The sequence below is a fragment of the Rhinopithecus bieti genome, unplaced genomic scaffold (genome assembly GCF_001698545.2).
Source record: "Rhinopithecus bieti isolate Rb0 unplaced genomic scaffold, ASM169854v2 scaffold_7684, whole genome shotgun sequence".
Lineage (NCBI taxonomy): Eukaryota > Metazoa > Chordata > Mammalia > Primates > Cercopithecidae > Rhinopithecus > Rhinopithecus bieti.
In genome coordinates this window covers 4,042,596-4,052,390 of record NW_016806071.1, presented here as the reverse complement: position 1 = coordinate 4,052,390, position 9,795 = coordinate 4,042,596, and positions in this window count along the sequence as shown.

The following is a 9,795-nucleotide window of genomic DNA, read 5'->3' as shown; positions in this document are numbered from 1 at the left end:
TAGACCTAAATTCAAATCTAGTTTTTGCCACATCATTCATTCAGTAATACATAATGAGAGTATGTCACTGCGGGATATGGTGGCGGAGCGAGGAGAAACGTTGGTCTCTAGATGTCAGGCTCCTATTTCTCCAGACTGAATACCTTATATTAGATTTAATATGTCTTCTTCTCCATCCTTCCCCTCCCCTTCTCCTTCCCTTTCCCCTTCTCCCTCCTCCCTCCTCCTTTTTTTTTTTTTTTTTTTAGAGACAGATGTCCGTATGCTGCCCAAGCTGGAGTGCAGGGGCTATTCACAGGTGCTACCATAGCACACTACAGCCCAGAACTGCTGGGCTCAAGCAGTTCTCCTGCCTCAGTCTCCCAAGTAATGGGGACTACATGGGGACACAGGTGCACACCATCGCACCTGGCAATTTTTGCAAAATATAACCAAGAAATAAAAGAAATCAAAGTTTTTTTCTCTAGATAACGAAAAAAAGATTGTGAAAGTATGACTTTTTCCTTTTGTAAAAATGAGCTTGAGCTTGAGAACATTTATATCTTTTCTCACTCTGTTGCCCAGGCTGGAGTGCAATGGCACAGTCTCTGCTCACTGCAACCTCCACCTCCCAGGTTCAAGCAATCCTCCTGCCTCAGCCTCCCAAGTAGCTGGGATTACAGACTCCCATCACCACACCTAACTCATTTTCATATTTTTAATAGTGACAGGGTTTCACCATGTTGGCCAGGCTGATCTCAAACTCCTGACCTCAATTGATCCGCCTTCCTTGGCCTCCCAAAGCGCTGGGATTACAAGTGTGAGCCACCGCGCCTGACCCAGAGAACATTTATATCTTTTCTCACTCTGTTGCCCAGGCTGGAGTGCAATGGCACAGTCTCGGTTCACTGCAACCTCCACCTCCTGGGTTCAAACAATTTTCCTGTCTCAGTCTACTGGGTAGCTGGGATTACAGACGCCTGCCACAATGCCTGGCTAATTTTTGTATTTTTAGTAGAGACGGGGTTTTCAGCATTTTGGCCAGGGTGGTCTCAAACTCCTAACCTCAGGTGATCCACCTGCCTTGGCCTCCCAAAGTACTGGCATTACAGGTGTGAGCCAGCACACCCAACCCATTTATATCTTGTATATACTTTGTGGAATGAATGACCACCAATGTCAGGTTATGCTGAGCGTGGGTGAATCCAGTTAGCCAGAATCCAGGCCGTGGAAAACTTTCCAACGCTGATTTTATCTGTTTTTTTTTTTTTTTTTTTTTTTGAGATGGAGTCTCGCTCTATCGCCCAGGCTGGAGTACAGTGGCACAATCTCGGCTCACTGCAATCCCTGTCTCCCGGGTTCAAGCGATTCTCCTGCCTCAGCCTCCCAAGTAGCTGGGATTATAGGCACCTGCCACCACACCCAGCTAATTTTTGTATTTTTAGTAGAGACAGGGTTTCACCATGTTGGCCAGGCTGGTCTCGAACTCCTGACCTTGTGATCTGCCCACCTCAGCTTCCCAAAGTGCTGGGACTACAGGCGTGAGCCGCTGGACCTGGTCTGTTCTTCCTTTCTTTGAGACGGAGTCTCGCCCTGTCACCCAGGTTGGAGTGCAATGGCACGATCTCGGCTCACTGCAACCTCCACCTCCCGGGTTCAAGCGATTCTCCTGCCTCAGCCTCCCAAGTAGCTGGGATTACAGGCACACGCCATCACACCTGGCTAATTTTTTGTATCTTTAGTAGAGATGGGGTTTCACCATGTTGGCCAGGCTGGTCTTGAACTCCTGACCTCATGATCCATCCGCCTCAGCTTCCCAAAGTGCTAGGATTACAGGAGTGAGAGACCGCACCCGGCCTGTTTGTTTCTGAGACAGAGTCTCACTTTCACCTAGGCTGGAGTGTGGTGGCATGACCTTGGCTCACTGCAACCTCTGCCTCCCTGGTTCAAGCAATTCTTCTGCCTCAGCCTCCCGAGTAGCTGGGACTACAGATGCACACCACCACACCCTGAGTAGCTGGGACGACAGGTGCACACCACCCCACCTGGCTAATTTTTGTATTTTTAGTAGCAACATGGTTTCACCATATTGGCCAGGCTGACCCTGGAATATCTCATTTGCTCTGGCTTTCCCAGTTTGCCACAGCTAACTCTCCTTTCCCTGGTATGAATTCCTATGGTACAAAGAATTCACATTAGTATAGAGACTTTCCCATTCACTAACTGATTTTACACACTTAATCTCATTTATTTCCTATAAGGTTATCATTATCAGGCAAGGGCCATCCTCTTCGCCACCCTCCTCACTAGGTATCCTCCTTAGTGTCTAGGATATTGCTGGGCCCCTAATAGGGAAACAGTGAAAACTTGACTAAATGAAGGAATCAGCATTTGGTTTGGGGGCAAAGTTGAAAGACAGAGGAGGCAGAAAACAAAAGCCATGAAACAAAGAAAGGGATAATTAAAAGAGGAGTTTGTTGACAGCTGCGAAAGCAGGAAAGGTAGACAATGGGTAGTCTTTCCACCACAGTGGAAAGAATGCCTGAGGCTGAAGGGTTAATGAGACAGCCTCCTGCTTGGATCTTGACCTGCCTCTTAGTTCCCTGTCTTAGGTCGGGTTCTCCCGCAAACACTCTGCCTCAGACATTAGTGGGCAGAGGCCTTATTGGGGCGTGCTCTTCTGGTCAGCACCTGAGAGGAAGTGAAGGGCATGTGATTGAGCAGAGGAGGAAGAAGTTGTGCTGTGATGCAGTTATAAACAAACCTGCATTATAAACAAACCTCACTGACCCTTCAGAGAGCACAGGAGCCAAAATGACCTTCTAGAGTCATCTGGAATTGAGGCAAAGGGGTGATGCTTAAGTCTCCCACTTGTCCCACCATCAACCCCTCATTAGATGCAGACAGCACCCAGGATGGAGTCATACACTTGGATGGGCAGTTTCTTTGCCATGGCAGTTCCCAGAAAATGACTCAGTAGCTGGGGATAAGATTGCCTTAATCCTGAATTGGGTACACCTCTGAGAGGTGTACCACAGCATCCACCTTGTTTCCAAACTACATTACTGGATGCTTGAAGCTGCCGCACTGCACAGAAGTTTCCTGCTCTAACATGGGCTTGGCTGTAATGTCCCTATCAGACATGTTTCTTCATTTCCACATGGATCCTTACAAGAAACTCCTATTATTTATGACAATCGAAGTGAATTTCCTAAACCTCCAAAAGCTTAATTAAAACACCACATGCAACTCAGTTGATGAAAGGTAGGGATGAGTATCACTGAAAGGTAGGGATGAGTATCCTCATTTTACAACTTTGGAAACTGAGAGGTGAATTCACCTGAAAAAACCACATTGTGTTGTAGCTAGAATTTGAACCCTTCTCCAGAGCCCTTGCCTTTTCATTACACCAATGTTTCCTTCAACATAATGCTAATCTAAGTCCCTCAAAATTTATTATTGCAAGTGGGGGTGAAATAAAGGTAGAAACAAGGTAAATTTGAGGATGAAACATGGTAGGGAGTTCTGCCTTTAACGCTCATTCTTTTTTTTTTTTTTTAATTTTTATTTTTTATAGAGACAAGGTCTCGCTGTGTTGCCCAGGCTGGTCTCGAACTGTTAGACTCAAGTGATCTGCCTGCTTTGGCCTCCTAAAGTGCTGGGATTACAGGTGTGAGCCACTGCACCAGGCCTAAAAGCTCATTCTTTTCTGTCCATGCCAATATTATTATTTATCTTGGGTATATGTACTATCTCCCCTGATAAATTTTTATAAGGTATATGTGTAAGAAAGACCATCTCTCCTATAGTGGTCTATTATTCAGCAAGGCTCTGAACTGGTTCAATATATTTTTGTTGACTGAGTCCCCCATTAACAGTATTTCAATGGTTACCATCACTTAAAGGCCATTACTTTGGCACTAAAGCCTTTTCCTGTCTGGCTGCAGCCCAGCTCCCCAGCCTCTGACCAGGTCTTCTGAACTACTTGTTCCCTTTCATGCCCAGTACTTTTAGAACTTCTGTTTCCTCTGCCTGAAATGCCCTTCCTATTTTCTGATCGGCAGGTGCATCCTACCATTATTCAGGATTCAGTTCAAGTGTTACCTCCTTTGTAGTCTCATTATACTTTGTATATAACTCTGTTTGAACAACTAATAATAATAATACCTAGCATCCCCCATAGGCCTCTTTATACACACACACACAATCAGGAATCCTCACAACCACTCTTCAAGGAAGATATCATTATCCTCTTTATAGATAGACTAATTCAGAGATAGAAAGAGGCTAACCTAGTTGCATAGCTAATAAGTTAATGTGTCTGCTTTTCAAACCCAGTTCTGTCTAACTCCAAAGTCATTGTAATTGTTTTTTCTACATGATCTCCTTAGGGACAGAAATCTCTTGTACTTTCTCTGTTTCCCCGAGACCTACATTGTGCCTGGTGAATAAGTAGGCACTCCATAAATAGTTCTTTGCTGAAAAAATTGCTAGTGTCCATCACGCTAGATCCTACTTCCATGTTTTTATTTGAGAATTTTCCCACCTGAAGTGCACAAATGCACTGCCTCCTCTCTGTTTGAATTCTACCCATCCTTTGGAATGCCTCCTCTGTAGAGCCTCCTTAGCTATGGCAATATACACTTCTCTCTCTCTCTTTTAAATTTTATTTTAGACAGGGTGTTGCTATGTTGCCTGGGCTGGACTTGAACTCCTGGGCTCAAGCATCTTCCTGCCTCAGCCTCCTGAGTAGCTGGCACTACAGGCATGCACCCACCATGCCTGGCTTACAACCTACAGCGATCTTTCTCCTGTGTCAGAATAATGCCAGCCTACACACTTTAGCCCCGGATTACATTCTTCCCTATGTTGGACTTGTATTGCTTTATTCATTGTTAGCCTTTCAGATCAAGGACAAGGTCTTCACTTTGGAATGCTCCAGAGCACATAGCAGAGGCCTAATCACATGGCTCATTGATTGGAAGACTTTTTCATCTACAGCCAAATAGCCTTCAGTAATATTAGAAAGTTACATTTCAATTCTACACACTTCTAAGAGTGGCAGTCTAACTCCTACTCTGTAATTAAGAATCTTCCCTCTTTAAACAAAAAAACAGTAATTTTTTTTTTTTTTTTTTTTGAGACAGTGTCTTGTTCTCTCCAGGCTGGAGTACAGCAGCATGATCATAGCTCACTGTAATCTTGAACTCCTGGGCTCAAGCGAATCTCCTGCCTCAGCCTCCTGAGGCTACAGGCAAGTGCCACCATGCCTAGCTAATTTTTGTATTTTTTTTAGAGACACTGTTTTTTTAAAAAACAGTATTTTTTTTTTTTGAGACAGAATTTTGCTCTTGTTGCCCAGGCTGGAGCGCATGACCTTGGTTCACCATAACCTCCGCCTCCCGGGTTCAAGTGATTCTCCTGCCTCAGCCTCCTGAGTAGCTGGGATTACAGGCATGTGCTACCACACCTGGCTAATTTTTTATATTTTTAGTAGAGACAGGGTTTCTCCATGTTGGTCAGGCTGGTCTTGAACTCCCGACCTCAGGTGATCCGCCTGCCTCAGCCTCCCAAAGTGCTGGGATTACAGGTGTGAGCTACTGCACCTGGCCAATGAAACAGTGATTTTTAAGAAGGAGGCACAATAAATCCAGTACTAACACAGGGTAAGGATTGAAAACTGAGATAAAAGCTAACTAGATCAAGAGTCCATCATCACAACTCCAAGTTCTACTTTCAGTCCTAGAATTAATTCCCAGGTTCCACTCTGTGAACCCCAGATTCTAACCTGATTCTACCAGTGTTAGTCCATATTTGACTATCATTCTATTGAAATTATTCTATTAAGCTATAGACTCAACTCTACAAATCCAGTAATTTATGTTTGGAACTCCAGGTTATATTCTGTGAATCCCATATCCTCCCACTGGGCAATCAGATTCTGCTATTAAAGCCCAATACACTGCTTTTAGAACTATAGCTTCTATTTTAACTCCAGATTCTATTCCCTAACCCCCGGATTCTAATATTCTAGTAACACAGTTTCTACTATCAAGGCCTAAGATTCTAACATTAGAACTCCTGGTCTGTTTTTGGAATCACATATCCCATTTTTGGAACATCACATTGTATTCTCTGAACCCAGGATCCTATTATTGGAGTTCACATTCTTCTACTGAAACTTAAAATTCCATTATTGGAAACTCAATTTCCAATATTAGAACTTGAGCTACTTTAATAATTCTAGATTCTACTATTTCCATGTCTTACTATTCCCAGAAGATTCTACTATTAAAACTCAAGGTTCTACTCTTAGAAACTAAAATTCTACTATAAGAACTTAGGCTTTACTCTCAGAAACACAGATTCCATTATTGGAATTAGACCTGAAGGTTCAGAGCTGAGACGAAAGTTTTGGTAGTAGAATCTTGGACTTCAATTATTGGGATTAAATCGAAATTCTTCATTAGAAACTCTAATTTTATTTTAAGTAATTAATTAATTTATTTGAGACAGAGTTTCATTCTTGTTGCCCACGCTGGAGTGCAATGGCACAATCTTGGCTCACTGCAGCCTCCACCTTCCAGGTTCTAGTGATTCTCCTGCCTCAGCCTCCCAGGTAACTGGGATATTACAGGTGCGTGCCACCATGCCTGGCTAATTTTTGTATTTTCAGTAGAGACGGAGTTTCACCATGTTGGCCAGGCTGGTGTTGAACGCCTGACCTCTGGTGATCTGCCTGTCTCGGCTTCCCAAAGTGCTAGGATTACAGGCATGAGCCACCGTGACCGGCCATAGGAATCCTAATTTTAGAACTGAATTTGTTGGAAACTCCAGATTGTATTGTGTGAGCCATATATTCTACCATTGGACATACAAATTACATTATCAAAACCCAAGATGCTGTTATTGGAATTATAGTTCTATTATAGTAACTCTAGGTTCTATTGACTAGCCCCTAAATGTTATTATAGTAGTGGAATTCAAGGTTCTCTTAGACTCTAGAATCTAGAGGCACTTATCACAGAGGTTAAAAACACGAGTTCTGGAGCAAGACTACTTATGGTTAGATACCATTTCTGTACTTCTCAGGTGTGTGACCTTCGGAAAGTTAACCTCTCCATGCCTGAGTTTCCTCATCTGTGAAACAGGGATGATAACAATAGTAATCACCTGCCAGTTTTTTTTTTTTTTTTTGAGCACTAAATGCAATAATAACAGTATTACATGTAAAACACAACAATGCCTGGCACATAGTAAGCACTTAATAAATGTTAGTCATTAGCATTATTACTGTTGGAGGCTAATCCTAATCCTAATCTAATATGCTAGTATGCTAGAATCTAATCTAATATGATAGAATCCAATCTTAGAATTTCATAATTTACTATTATACCTCAGGGTTCTACTATATAAACTCAAGATACCTCTTTGGAACTCAAGATTGTGCTCTCTGAACGTTATATTTTAAACTTCAATACCTGTATTGCATTATTGGAACTAAAGATTCAGTTTCAAAGTACAAGGTTCTAAGAATATAATTCCCAGTTCTATTCTTATAAATCAAGATTCTAGTTGAGGAACTCCAGGTTCTTTCTTCTGAAACTGAAATTCCACTGTTGAACCTCTAGATTTTACTTTCATAATGAGATCCTACTATTAGAACTCCAGTTTCCAAATTCGGAGCCTGAGATTCTAATATGAAACTCCAGAAATCTACTATTGCAACTTCTGGTTTTGTTCTCTGAATCTAAGCATTTTACCATTAGAACTCAGCAGCTACTTGGGACCTTAGAATTCTAATATTGAAAGGATAGGATCTATTCTCTGAACTTGAATCCTACAGTTAGATTCCATAATACTTAAGGAATTTCAATAATGGCAATCAAAGATTATATATTTGGACTACGAAATTCTAATCTATAACCTCCAGATTCTATTTGTGACCTCCAAGTTCTATCAAAGTCTGAGATTCTAATACTGAACTCCAGGTGCCAAATTTGGAATTGCAGATTTTACTATTTTACTCCAGGTTTTCATTATTTTCTTCTTTCTTTTCTTTTTTTTTTTTTTTTTTTTTTTTTTTTTTTTTTTTTTTTTTTTGAGTCAGAGTCTCCGTCTGTCACCCCAGGCTGGAGGGATCTCAGCTCACTGCAACCTCTGCCTCCCAGGTTCAAGCAATTCTCCTGTCTTGGCCTCCCAAGTAGCTGGGATTACAGGTACCCACCACCATGCCCAGCTAATTTTTGTATTTTTAGTAGAGATGGGGTTTCGCCACGTTGGCCAGGTTGAGCTTGAACTCCTGACCTCAGGTGATCCACCCTCCCTGGCCTGGTTTCTATCCACCCGCCTCGGCCTTGTTTCATTCTTATAAACCGAGATTTGACTCTCTCTTTTCTAGCTTCTGACCAGAGGATGCTGAGAAGGATTTCTTGAGAATTTCCCAGGCATTACTACTTGATTATTAACTGTCCTGAACTGTGCTCTCAAATTCCTGTGATAACAAATCCCTTGAATGGAGTCCTTTGGCAATAGCTACAGCAATAGAGAACCAAGCTGGCCCATGGAAAATGTGTTATGTTAATGAAACTGTCTACCATTCCCTTTTCCTTTCCCCACTCACCATCTCATCCTCGTGGCTCTTTTTCAATTCCCAGTGCTTCTATGCACTCTCCCTGTGGCCATTCAGCCTACTTAGGTCAAGTGACTCTCAAGAATATATTTGAAACTTTATTACACTTAAGTGCATTTTTTTTTTTTTTTGAGACAGAGTCTCGCTCTGTCGACCAGGCTGGAGTGCAGCGGCGCAATCTCAGCTCACTGCAAGCTCCACCTCATGGGTTCATGCCATTCTCCTGCCTCAGCCTCCCGAGTAGCTGGGGCTACAGGCGCCGGCCACCACGCCCGGCTAATTTTTTTGTATTTTTAGTCGAGATGGGGTTTCACCGTGTTAGCCAGGATGGTCTTGATCTCCTGACCTCGTGATCCGCCCACCTCGGCCTCCCAAAGTGCTGGGATTACAGGCGTGAGCCACGGTGGCCGGACTTAAGTGCAAATTTTAAAGGAACATCTCACATATTTTCAAGGAATGAGGAAGGTCATATGGAAGGAAAATCACAGGACCTCTGTTAGATCCTTAAAATCACCTTTACCTAATTGATAATGTGTTCCTAAAAGATTCTGGGATTTGGAAAAGTCTCTTCATTTTCCTCTTCACTAGTAAGATGGGGACAAGAATGCACGTAGATAATATATGTAAAAAAGCTTTGTGAACATGATGCAAAAGAGCACCTCTCAGGCTGCTTTGACCATGGCTACTGTGCCATCTGTTTGGACATGGCTTTAATTACACTGCTGTTTTTCTGCTAAACGTCATCCAACCATCACCTTGGATTTTTGTCATAACTGAAGACCCTCTGGTTGGTTTCACCAAATTTATAATAAATGATTAATGAGTTCAATAATTATCTACTGAACATTTATCAAGTGGAGAGGGACAGGAAGACAAAGATGGAGAAGACTTAGTACCTACCCTGGGAGAGTAAAGGGTATGCCAGTGTGTTAGGGAAGACTTCACAGCATAGGTCATTTCATATATGGCTTTTTAAAATTTATTTTATTTTATTTATTTATTTTTTTGAGACGGAGTCTCACTCTGTTACCCGGGTTGGAGTGCAATGGCCCGATCTCGGCTCACTGCAAGCTCCGATTACAGTCGTGAGCCACCGTGCCCAGCCCTCCTGTCTGACTTTTATGAAAGAAGTATAATTTTGTTTATTTTATTTTATTTTATTTGAGATGGAGTATTGCTCTGTT